A 10,271-nucleotide genomic window follows, 5' to 3' on the forward strand; every position below is an offset into this window, starting at 1 on the left:
CCCTGGGCAGAGCTCAGGGTCTAAAGAGGCCCAGCCAACAGCCTATTTGGAAACCAAAGGAGCCCAGAAGTGAGTGTCCAGGCAGGGACCCCCTCCCTGGGGACAGAGATGAAGGAAGAGGAAGCCAGGAGCAGGTCAGTGTGTCCCTTCCCAGGGCCCGGTTCTCTGACCACACGTGGAGCGGGAGGAGGTGCAGTTTCCAGGGCTGGAGGCGTCCTCCCTCAGTCTTAGGGAGCATTGGGTGGAGAGGGTGAGATGGGGTGAGCCCTCCCACCCCCATTCCCACCCTTCTAAGGACCTGTGGAGGAAGTGGGATCCAGGAAGGAGGAAGAGGAAAATGCCAGAGAGGTGGGTTGATCTGGCAAAGAACTGAGGGGGAGGGGGAGAAGCTGCCCTGGGGCTCCCGTCAAGGAGGGAGGGAGGGAGAAAGGGAGGAAGGGTCAGTTAGGGAACAGAAGAAGGGCTTGGGAGCAGGTGGATGTTCCAGAAGCAAGGATAGAGTAACCTCTCTGTAATTGCATGTTCTCTCTGTCGGTGTTTTGAGAGGAATTTCAGTAAATATTTCTTTCACCTTCTCTGTGTCTGTGATTCTGGGGGAATGGGGTCCTGTGATGGTGAGTTTGCAGGGTTTCCTGGCTCTCTGCGTGTGGGCACTACCCTCAGGGTAGCGCTGAGATCCCAGGCCTGGTACCTCCAACCCCCTCCTCGCTCCTTGGGAAGAAGAGGTGGAGGTTCCTGGAAGGAGGATAGGGGCAGCCATCGGTGAAGGTCCAGTGACAGAGAGATTCCGTCAGGAGAAAACTCTCATACTGATTTTCCTCAGGTGCACTGTCCTAGTACACTGACCTAGGGAGCCCCCTAGGAGACAGGAAAAGCCTCCATTTCAGATGAAAAATTCATCCAATCCATTTCCATAAAGCCACATTATCCTTTTCTCAAAAACAGTAATAATTATAATAATTTGATATATTAAATACCTAAATATATTACATGTATGTATTAATGTCAGTATTTATCTTAAGTATTACATAAAAATATATCTGTTATATACTTACTATACAAATATAATCTATACTTATACATGATATAAATAAACATACTCTATAAATATTTATACTTTTTTGAAGAATTGTCTGCTACTAAAATTGCAATTAAAACTCAATCCAGAAGAATATTTTAACACTTGACACTTTTTAGACACAAAATTTATTTTATTTAAACTTGAAGTATACATATATAATAATTTTTATAGAGAAATATAATCTAGCAATCAATAACATACTTTCAAGCATCAGAGCTCTGCGTAGGACAAATGGAATGCCGTGAAATAAGAGTTGCAGGAGAAAAAAGAACAATGTAAATTTTCCTGCTGTCACTCTAAAGGATGATGTAATTTCCAGCAGATGACACATCATTGTGGTCTCCGGTATCTAACTAGATACATTGAGAAGAATGATGTGGCCGTTTTATTATAAATGTTGATATTTGTAGCATGAGGAATTACATTTTTGCAACAGTATATTCACATTTTAAATAAAAACAGTGGATATCAATGTGGTAGGAGATAAAGTGTGTGAGCAGGTCGTTTTAAAAAACAGTGAAGGATACTGGCCTGGAGGCTGTCAGGGAAATGTATCTCAGCAAAGGGGCCAGGTTCCCCCACACCCAGGACCTAAATCACAAGCAGGAAGAGATTGTGGGGAGAGGAGGAGATTGTTCCAGTTGTTCCAGGCAAAGGGAAGGGCTGGTGGGAGCCAGAGGGGAGACCCACCTCCTGGAGGAAGGAGGGGGTCCAGGAGCTGAGACAGCTGTAAGGAGGGGAGGGACACAGAGTGGGGGTGGGAAGGTCCCACAGACCAGATGCAGGCTTCTAGGGACCAAGTGTGATAAGAGACCTGAAACAAAACAAACCCACATCCTGAAACAATGAAAGGAATCAACTACAATTCTGATTTCCCCTCGGACATTATAGGCTGGCCAAAAGTTTCGTTCAGATCTTATGGAAAAACCTGAACGAAATTTTTGGCCAACTCAATACATTTTAGAATCCCAAACACAAATTCTCTTCCTACTTTTTAATCCTCCCACTTGTGGTTGGAGCTTGTCTGTAGCCTGTCTTTTGGGGAACCTCCCAAAGCACAATAAATATTGGGGGCTTGATGGGAAGGGCTGTGGGGAGACACTGCAACCACACAAATAGGAACTTGTCACTTCCGGGGACATTCTGGGTACTGGGTGTGCCCGGCCTCCTGCCACCCACTCTGAGGGCATCTCTCAGGGAATGCCAACAGAGACCCTACAGAAAAGCCTGCCCTTGCCCCCTTCTCCTGACCAGGAAGCTGAGGCTCAGACGTGGCCAGATCACACGCCAGTGTTTGAGCGGGGACCCCTGCTCTGAGCAGACACCTCCTCTCCCAGCACTGGTGGAGCTGGAGGAAAACCAGCAGACACTGCTGGGTCTGCTCTGCTCCTCTCTCTCGAAATGGCATCGACACTGGGGCTCCTGGTGGTTTGGGAGGAGATAAATGAACTTAATCTTCCAGAGAGTCAGTGAACCTGTCTTATCTCTGCTTTCTCGTAAAGTTTAACAACTTTCATCCAATTAATTACCAGGAGGAAACACAGAAGCAGAAAACCTCTTGGGTTCCCAAACTTCCATTGCTCGCAACACAATTTAACCCTTTTCCTCCTCCCAAATTAGAAATCCCATCAGCAGCCTTATGAGTTTGCCTTTAAATAGCTCATTACACTGAGTCTCATTAATTAGCAAGCTTGGGGCTGTGTCTCTCCTCTAGGCTGGTGGGGAAAGGAGCGGTCCCTCAGAAAACAGCCCAGGGTGACCTGTGATGCTGATGGAGAGACAGCCCAGGGTGTGGTGGAGCAGTGCGGGAGACGCGAGGCTAAGGCGACCAGCTCTCCCCCTCAAACAGTGTCTATGGGGTCCATCCATTTGCCCCGTTTCAGGCATTGATTCCTTGGGACCCGAAGACTCATGAGGAAAGAAAAGCCTGGTGGGCATCTCGGGCGCTGGGAGGGGGCGGCCACCACTTCTGCAGGAGGAATTTCTAAAGCCCATGGTGATGGCTCCACTGGAATCCTGGAGGGACAGCAGAGAGACCTGTGCTCCTCCCTTCTTCTGGTTCACCAGGGGGTCCACCCCCCACTCTGCCCATGTGGTCTGTGTGAGGCTGACTCTGCCCCCAGCCCAGGTGGCTGCACAGTGTGACTCAACTGTGCAGTCTAGAACACCACATCCCTGTGGCCTGAGTGGTTGGTTCAGGGGTGGACAGTTGGCTGGACCTACTCGGAGAAGAGAAATGGTCTCAGTGCATGTAACCCTGAGGAGATGCTGGCCAGGAAGGTATATGGACAAGGAAACTTGAGCCACAAGATAAAGAGAGATCAGGCCGTAAAGTCAGTGTTTGAGCTACTGGATCAAATTCTGCCTGATGCAGATCCATCTTGTCATTCATTACACTTCCCTTGTACTGGGCCGGTTTGGGTGTTTTCTCATTCTGCTGGCCATTAGCACACTTCCCATCAGGGGCCTGGTTGCCAAAATCATCTCTGGGAACATTTGGAGTGTTTCTTGGGCTCATTCATTTAGTCCTGATGCCCTGAGCTGAATCTGCCATTGCCCACTGTAGGCTGTCACTCTGCCCCCAACATTATGCTGGGATCTGAGCCCCAAAGTTGACCCTGCCCCACCTCCTGTGGCTCTGAGCCAAGACCTCCCTGACATCTAGTCACCTCCCCCAGGGAGACACCCTCCAGCTTGCCCTCAGGGCTCCCTGCAGCTCAGGTCTGCTGTGGGGGATCTGGGAGAGGAGGAGACCCCTGTGAGGCATACCCCCCACCCCCAGAATCCATGCTGGACACAGAGGCATCCTCATCAGGGTCTGTCTCAGGGGGGCTTCCTCACACCAGGAGAACCAGGACACAGGTCAGAACAGGTGGCAAGCAGAGATGCAGCAGGGAAGGCTGGACCCCATGCCACTGATCTGAAGGGTCTACGTCCAGCCCTGAGGGGTGGTGGCTCCCTGGGCATCGGGTCTGCAGGGACCCTGAGTCCTCATGGGGACTCAACTGCGCTGGCTCCTTCAGCCCACCCACCAGCTTTGGGAGCACCCAACTCCCCACATTGACCCCTCTCTGACCTAGCATCCCTGGGGGACTTGCTCCCACTCGACCTGATGGAGGCAACAGCAGGTATCATGGTGACCACAGGGGTCTCAGGGCTGGGGGGCATCTCCATCAGGGGCTGCAGAGGGCAGAGACTCCAGGAACCTCCATCTACTCCTTGCTTTCAGCCAGGGAAGATTCCCGTGAAGATAGAGGAAGTGGCTCCAGGAGCAGAAGGGAGGTACGCAAAGGCTGAGCTGGTGACAGACACGTCCATCCCCGAATGCTCTCTCCTGGGACCCCAAGGGAGCACAGGAGCAGGAGAGGTGGGCAGGACTCCATGCTCCTTGGCCTCCTCCAGGAGTACTGAAATGAAGCAGAGACCCTCCAGGACTGGAGCCTCAGAGATGCTCCTAAATGTCCAGGCTGACTCCTGGGGCTTCCTCCTTGTTACAGAAGATGAGAAGAGACACCCTGGAGGCCTGTTATATTTCAATCCATAAACATGTAGAGTTTAGAGGGACATTTCCAAAGAGCAGGCCTAGACTCTCTCTTTCCCTTTATGGCCCAGAGACCGTTTGCTCACTGGGAGGAGGAGGGGACTGTCTGTATTATCATCACTGACCTGGACTGAGGGCTCTGGGCACCACATGGCGCTCTTCCTGCCAGACGGGGGCTAAACATTCCCACCTGTTCACTCATTAATCCTCAAAGCAACCCCGTGGGGCTCCCCTGCTGTGATTTCACTCCCATTTTACAGATGAGGAAACCGAAGTCCCGAGAGGCCGAGTGGACCCTCCGGCTCCGCAGCTGATACCTGGAGGGGCTCGGGGGACCCTGGAGGCAGAGTCACCTGCTGGCCCTGCCCTGAGTGGACGGTTCAGGGCTGGCCACTGCCCACCACTTCCCTGGTCCAGGCACCAGAGCATTTACAGGCAGGGTGATCCCTGTGCTCCCCACGTGCCTGGGCAGGGGTCACCATCACCTCACCCTGTGCAGCCCCCCAGGCACATCTTTGCTGAGTGTGGTCTCTGCCGAGTCTCCTCCTGGGCATCGAAGTCAGAGGGTGGCACTCCTGACCCTACCTGGGGAGGCTCCTCCCAGAGATGGGGGAGGTGCGGGAGCGGAACCCCTGAAGGTGGTTATGACAGGGGTGCTGGGGTAAGGAGTGGCCTGGGCTCCCCCCACAGCAATGGGGAGCCAGGGAAGGTTGTAGAGGAAGGGCAGTTTGCCCTGGGGTCCCCAGGGGGCCCTCTTGGCCAGTGCAGAGGCTTCAACCACATCCTCCTCTCAGTGGGTCCCTCCCACCCTGCGTTATGTCACCTCTGCCCCGAGAGAGGTCACAGCTGCTGGGAGGGCCCTGGCAGGATGTTTCCAGCTGCAAATCACTTCAGTCAGGGCCCCTGTGTCTGCGGGGTCAGAGGCTGAGCTAGAAATAGCCCTATAGTGACCCACACACAGGGGAGGGTGTCTGACCATGGTCCCGCGCCCCACTTCCTGCTCAGGAGGCAGGAGATCTGAGCCCGGGGAGGCGGCTCCCAAACAAGGCCGCCTTGTGCGGCTCTCTGAGGGCCTTTCAGAATCGCCCCTCCTCCCCGGAAGGCCCAGCTGCAGCCCCTCCTCACAAGGAACCTCTGGGCCCTTCCCCAGCTAGGATGGGAGCAGACGGGGTGGGGATGTGTGTGAGAGGACCCCACAGCTGCCCCTCTGCTGCGCCCCCCTTCCAGACACAGGGCTGTAGGGGGACTTGGGGTCTGTGGTCTGCTGAGTTACAGGGGGAGACATGGTAACTAGAGATTCGGGGACCAGGCATCTGGACAGGGTGGGGCCTCCACTAGGAACAGCTTCTCCTGAGTGTCCTGGGTGGGCAGCTGCCCTTCCACCTGCCTTCCACCTGGGGATTCAGATTGAGAGGTTTCTGTTTCAGGCCAACTCTGCAGGTGCAATGACACCCCGAGCTGTGTGTCAGCCCCCTCAGGAGCCCCTCTTTCCTGTCTTCACAGGAGCTGAAAAGTCAGCAGACACCCAGGGCCACTGTGACCTCAGACCCCTCCACCCAGGAGCCTCTGCAGACCAGCCCCAGAGGCAGGCGCTGTGGGCAGGGACCAGGAGGGCTGCCCTCCACCACCTTCCTGTCTTTGCAGACTGGCTGTGCTCGCATCGACGACTGACTGTCGATGGACAGATTGGCCTTCTCGGGGACAGACGGCCTAATGGTCGATTGCTCTGAGCAGGCCAGGCCTTCAGTGACAACAAATCGGGGTGCACACTGTCCACCTGCCCAGGGTCCCCAGAACTTCTCCAGGTCATCCTGTTTCTCTCAGGCTTGTCCAGCTCCATCACCAGCAGCAGCAGCCCCCACTTTCTCCTCACAGAAGGTTCTGGAACATCCCCCTGAGCCCTCAGTCTCCTGGCATGGTCAGGGACATGTCCTGTGGCTGTACGTCTTCCAAACTGCGGGAAAGCTGGCTCCTGAATGTCTAAAAGGTGTGACCTGATGGTCTCCAGTGTCCCTGGATCCCTCCCCAGCACAGGACAGCGGGGGTCTCAGGACGCTGAGCTCTGAGGCTCCAAGAGTTGCTGGCAACTCCTTCTGGAGGAAACAGAGACGATCATGGTCCAGAGGGGCCTGGTTCTCTGAGGTTTGCAGAATGAGCAATGTGGACCAACTCAGAGATGGGAAAGCCTTTTCAACAAACTGGAAGAAGCCAGTGGTGAGGTGGGGGTGGTGTTTCCAGCACTGTGTGTGTCTGTGTGTGTCTGTGTGTGCCTTCACATGTTTGCATGAAGGTGGGTTTGTGCGCCTGCCTGTATGCATGGCTATATGTGTTCCTGTGTATGTGTGTGTGCGCACATGGGTATGCCCCTGTGTGTGCTTGCATGAGTGTGTGTCTGTTTTTGTATAAGTTTTTGTGTCTGTTTTTGTGTAAGTCTGTGTATGGGCTTGTGTCTGCACGTGGGGGATGCATGCAGCATGTGTGGGTGTGTGTGTACACACATAGTGGTCTGCGTCTGCAGAGCTGAGTCAGCTCTGGGCACCCCCTGTTGCTGGGAGAGCATGGGCAGAGGCCAGGCGGTGAGCACCCTGTTCTCTCTTCCACCCATTCTGGCCTCACCCACCAACTCTGGCCTCACCCACCCAGCTCACCTCCCACTGAGCTCCTCCAGCCCCAGCTCCTTCCGCTCCTCCCTGGGCACCAGGCGGGAGCAGCACGGACACCGGCACTAACTGACCCCCGAGCCCAGGGGCGTCAGGGTCCGAGGCCCAGGTTCACGGCCAGTCCTCCCCGCCGACCCCCGCGCTACTGAGGAAACAGCCTTGAGGACAGAACCGTCCTTCCCTGCGGGCAACCACCAGGGAGCCTCTCTCTGGGGATGTCTGCCAGTCCTCATCTGCTCTCCAGCGTCATCCGCGTGGAGAGGAACCCTCGGCGGCGGGGGTGGGGTGGGGGGGGGTAGGGGGGGTGGTCCGGAAGGAAGAACCCCGGAGGCTCGTCCTCCCAGGTGTGGAGGGAGAGCAGGGTGGAGGAGGGCCGAGAGCAGCTCGGGTGGGGACAGGAGCCCCGCCTGGAAGAGCGCAGGGACGCGGTTCGTCTGCCTGTCTCCACTGTTCCTGGAGAAGAGCCTTTTCCTCCAGGGGCTGCCTGTGAGGGGACCCCACCTGACAGTGGATTAAAAGCCTCTAGAAGCCTTGTGAATGATGCAGGTGCCTGGGTCCAGCCCAGACTCTAGATCAGAGTGGGGGGGACAGACCTGGACACTTGCATTTTAACAAACTCCCTGGTCAATCACGTGTCTATAATGTGTGAGGATCAGAGGTGTAGGAAGAGCTGTGGGTCCTTGCATGGGAAGTGGTCCTCTTTCCTCCCTTCCTCTCTCCTTCCCTCCATCCATTCATCAGCGCTGGGGAGAGAGTGACTGAGGTGACCAGGCGGGTGCTCACGGCATCCACACTGTAGTAGGGCGATGACGGAGTGTCAGCAGGACACAGGGACCCAAAGAGTCACCTGATGGGATGATGGCAGCTGAGGGTCAGGACTGCAGGAGGTCTGAGAGTGACTCGGTCTGAGAATGCATGGCCGCCAGAACTTCCGAGGCCTCACCATTTGCACAACTGAATTGCTTTTCAGGCCACCAGGCCCTGAACACGTGGTGCATAACGAACCCCCGAGGCCTTTCCATCCTCCGGAGGCAGCTCTCTGCACAGGAGGCTGCTCTGAGCGCCAAAGGCTGCTGTCCCCATGGTGAATTATGGATGGCTCTTAGAGTTTCTCCTGCACAGCTGGGCCCATCAAATATTCATAGCAGCACAAACATTCACCTCCCAGCAAATCGGAGGCATTAGCGGAAAGGACTCCGGCTGTGAGGGTGGCACAGGAGAAGTAGGGCGCCTCAAACACCCTCCCCTGTCCGTGTGACTCCAGCAAAACTGAACCGCAGCTCCTCCCTCCAGGACTCCAAAGAGGAGGCGGGTGAGTTGGTAACCCAGGGGATTCATTCACTCATCAGGAAACACTCATGGAGCACCTGCTGTGTGCAAGTCCTGTGCCAGGCGTGAGGAACCACAGTGAACAAGGGGCCAGGACTGTGTCCTCTGTGTCTTGAAGGAGTCTATGTCCTTCGGGGCTTGGGGAGGCCAGGACACCCAGAGGGACTGGAGTCCCGAGGATGCCTAGAAGTTGGTGTGGAGCAGCGAAGTGGATGTCGGTACCCCTCCCCTGATGGGGAAGCTAGGAGGAAATAGGATGGAATTTTGAGTTTGCTTTGGGTCGGTTTGTCAATGGGAGGTGCAGTTATTGGTCCCAAGGCCTTGGATGAGGCCCTGTGTCCTCCGGGAACGACCTGCTCAGGATTCCAGCCATGGACCCACCAAATAATGCAAGGATAGGGTACACTCTGTCCCCAGCTATTGGGAAACTGGTGGGTCATGTGGACGGACCCCCCCACACAATGCAGGTTTGAATCAAGCATTTCATTATTTCAGGTGGAAAGAGAGACCAGAGCACAGAGTCCATTCCAGGGGAAAGACACCTTCACCCCTCCCTGCCCACCCATCACTGATGCTCACCAGAAGACCTGCCAGGGCCTGGGCCAACTAGTCGGTGATAAACAGTTTCTCCTAATGAAGAGCTTTAGAGCAAGAGCTGGTGCAGTCAGTGTGCCGCTCTCTCCAGGCGCTGGGGGTGGGAGGAAGTCATCAATCACTACCAGGAAGAGAGAGGGTTTTATTGGCTCCATTCATTTGCTTACCAGGGAGATGCTCCAAGAAAAGAACAATTTTCATTAAAACCCTGATAGTCAATGGGTTTGCTTATTTGATTGTTGAGGAGAGGCTGAATGTGTGAAGATAAGATCAGGATGAATTCAGAAGGTATGGGAGGATGAGACAGACCAAAAACACCTGTGTGTGTGTGTGTGTGTGTGTGTGTGTGTGTGTGTGTGTGTGTTTCTCTGTGTGTGTGTGTTTCTCTGTGCGTGTGTGTGTCTCTCTCTCTGTCTCTCTCTCTCTGTTGCTCCTATATTTGAATCCCAGTTGACCCCTCTCTGAGGACAACTTTGAGCATAAGAGCTAGAAGACTCTTCCCATCAATTACTTACTGAAATCCAGTGCCTAACTTGGAGCTCTCCCATTAAATTACACTAAGGGATTTTTTTCTTCTACACTTATTTGTCACACAGAAATCCCAAAGCAGCTGTGTTCCCACTCCTGGCTCAGTCCAGGCTGAGCTCAGACCACAGCCCTGGCCACAGGATTTCACTGGGCAGCTTCTCCCAGGAGACTCAGAGAGGCCCGCAGAGGATACTCCACTTTCCAGACCAATGGTCCCTGAACTCCAAGCTTTGGACTGTTAGCAGGTGGATTCAGCACTCAGGGTCTGGCAGGCAGAACAAGGGCAGCTTCACTTTCTTGTTCCAAAGGAGTGGACCTGTAGAGGGTCTAGGGGGTCAGTGTGTCCCTGAGATGCACAGCGCGTGAGCCCTGGGGTGTCAGGAGTTCTGACATGAGAGGAGGGCTTCCAGGAGCAAGAAGTCTGGCAGGGCAAGGGGAGTCCCCAGGGTGATGGAAAAGGGCATCCTGAGGACCCTGGGGCTCCAGAAACACTATGATCTAAGTGGTCCATCAAGGATCAGAGAGAAGGGACCTGACC

General features: G+C 54.5%; 1 long non-coding RNA gene across 2 annotated transcripts; it reads left to right on the forward strand.

Moving 5' to 3' along the window:
* The first annotated feature begins 5,619 nt into the window (after positions 1-5,619).
* On the forward strand, positions 5,620-9,424 carry LOC145527448 (uncharacterized). 2 transcript variants are annotated; one of them, XR_014069758.1, is made up of 4 exons: positions 5,620-5,908; positions 6,126-6,836; positions 8,253-8,594; positions 9,107-9,424. It is a non-coding gene; the product is annotated as an uncharacterized LOC145527448 (long non-coding RNA). The 2 variants fall into 2 exon arrangements; XR_014069757.1 differs by having other exon boundaries at positions 5,622-5,792.
* The last annotated feature ends 847 nt before the right edge of the window (positions 9,425-10,271 follow it).

The sequence above is a fragment of the Giraffa tippelskirchi genome, chromosome 11 (assembly GCF_054371585.1).
Source record: "Giraffa tippelskirchi isolate mGirTip1 chromosome 11, T2T-mGirTip1v1.2.pri, whole genome shotgun sequence".
Taxonomy (NCBI): domain Eukaryota; kingdom Metazoa; phylum Chordata; class Mammalia; order Artiodactyla; family Giraffidae; genus Giraffa; species Giraffa tippelskirchi.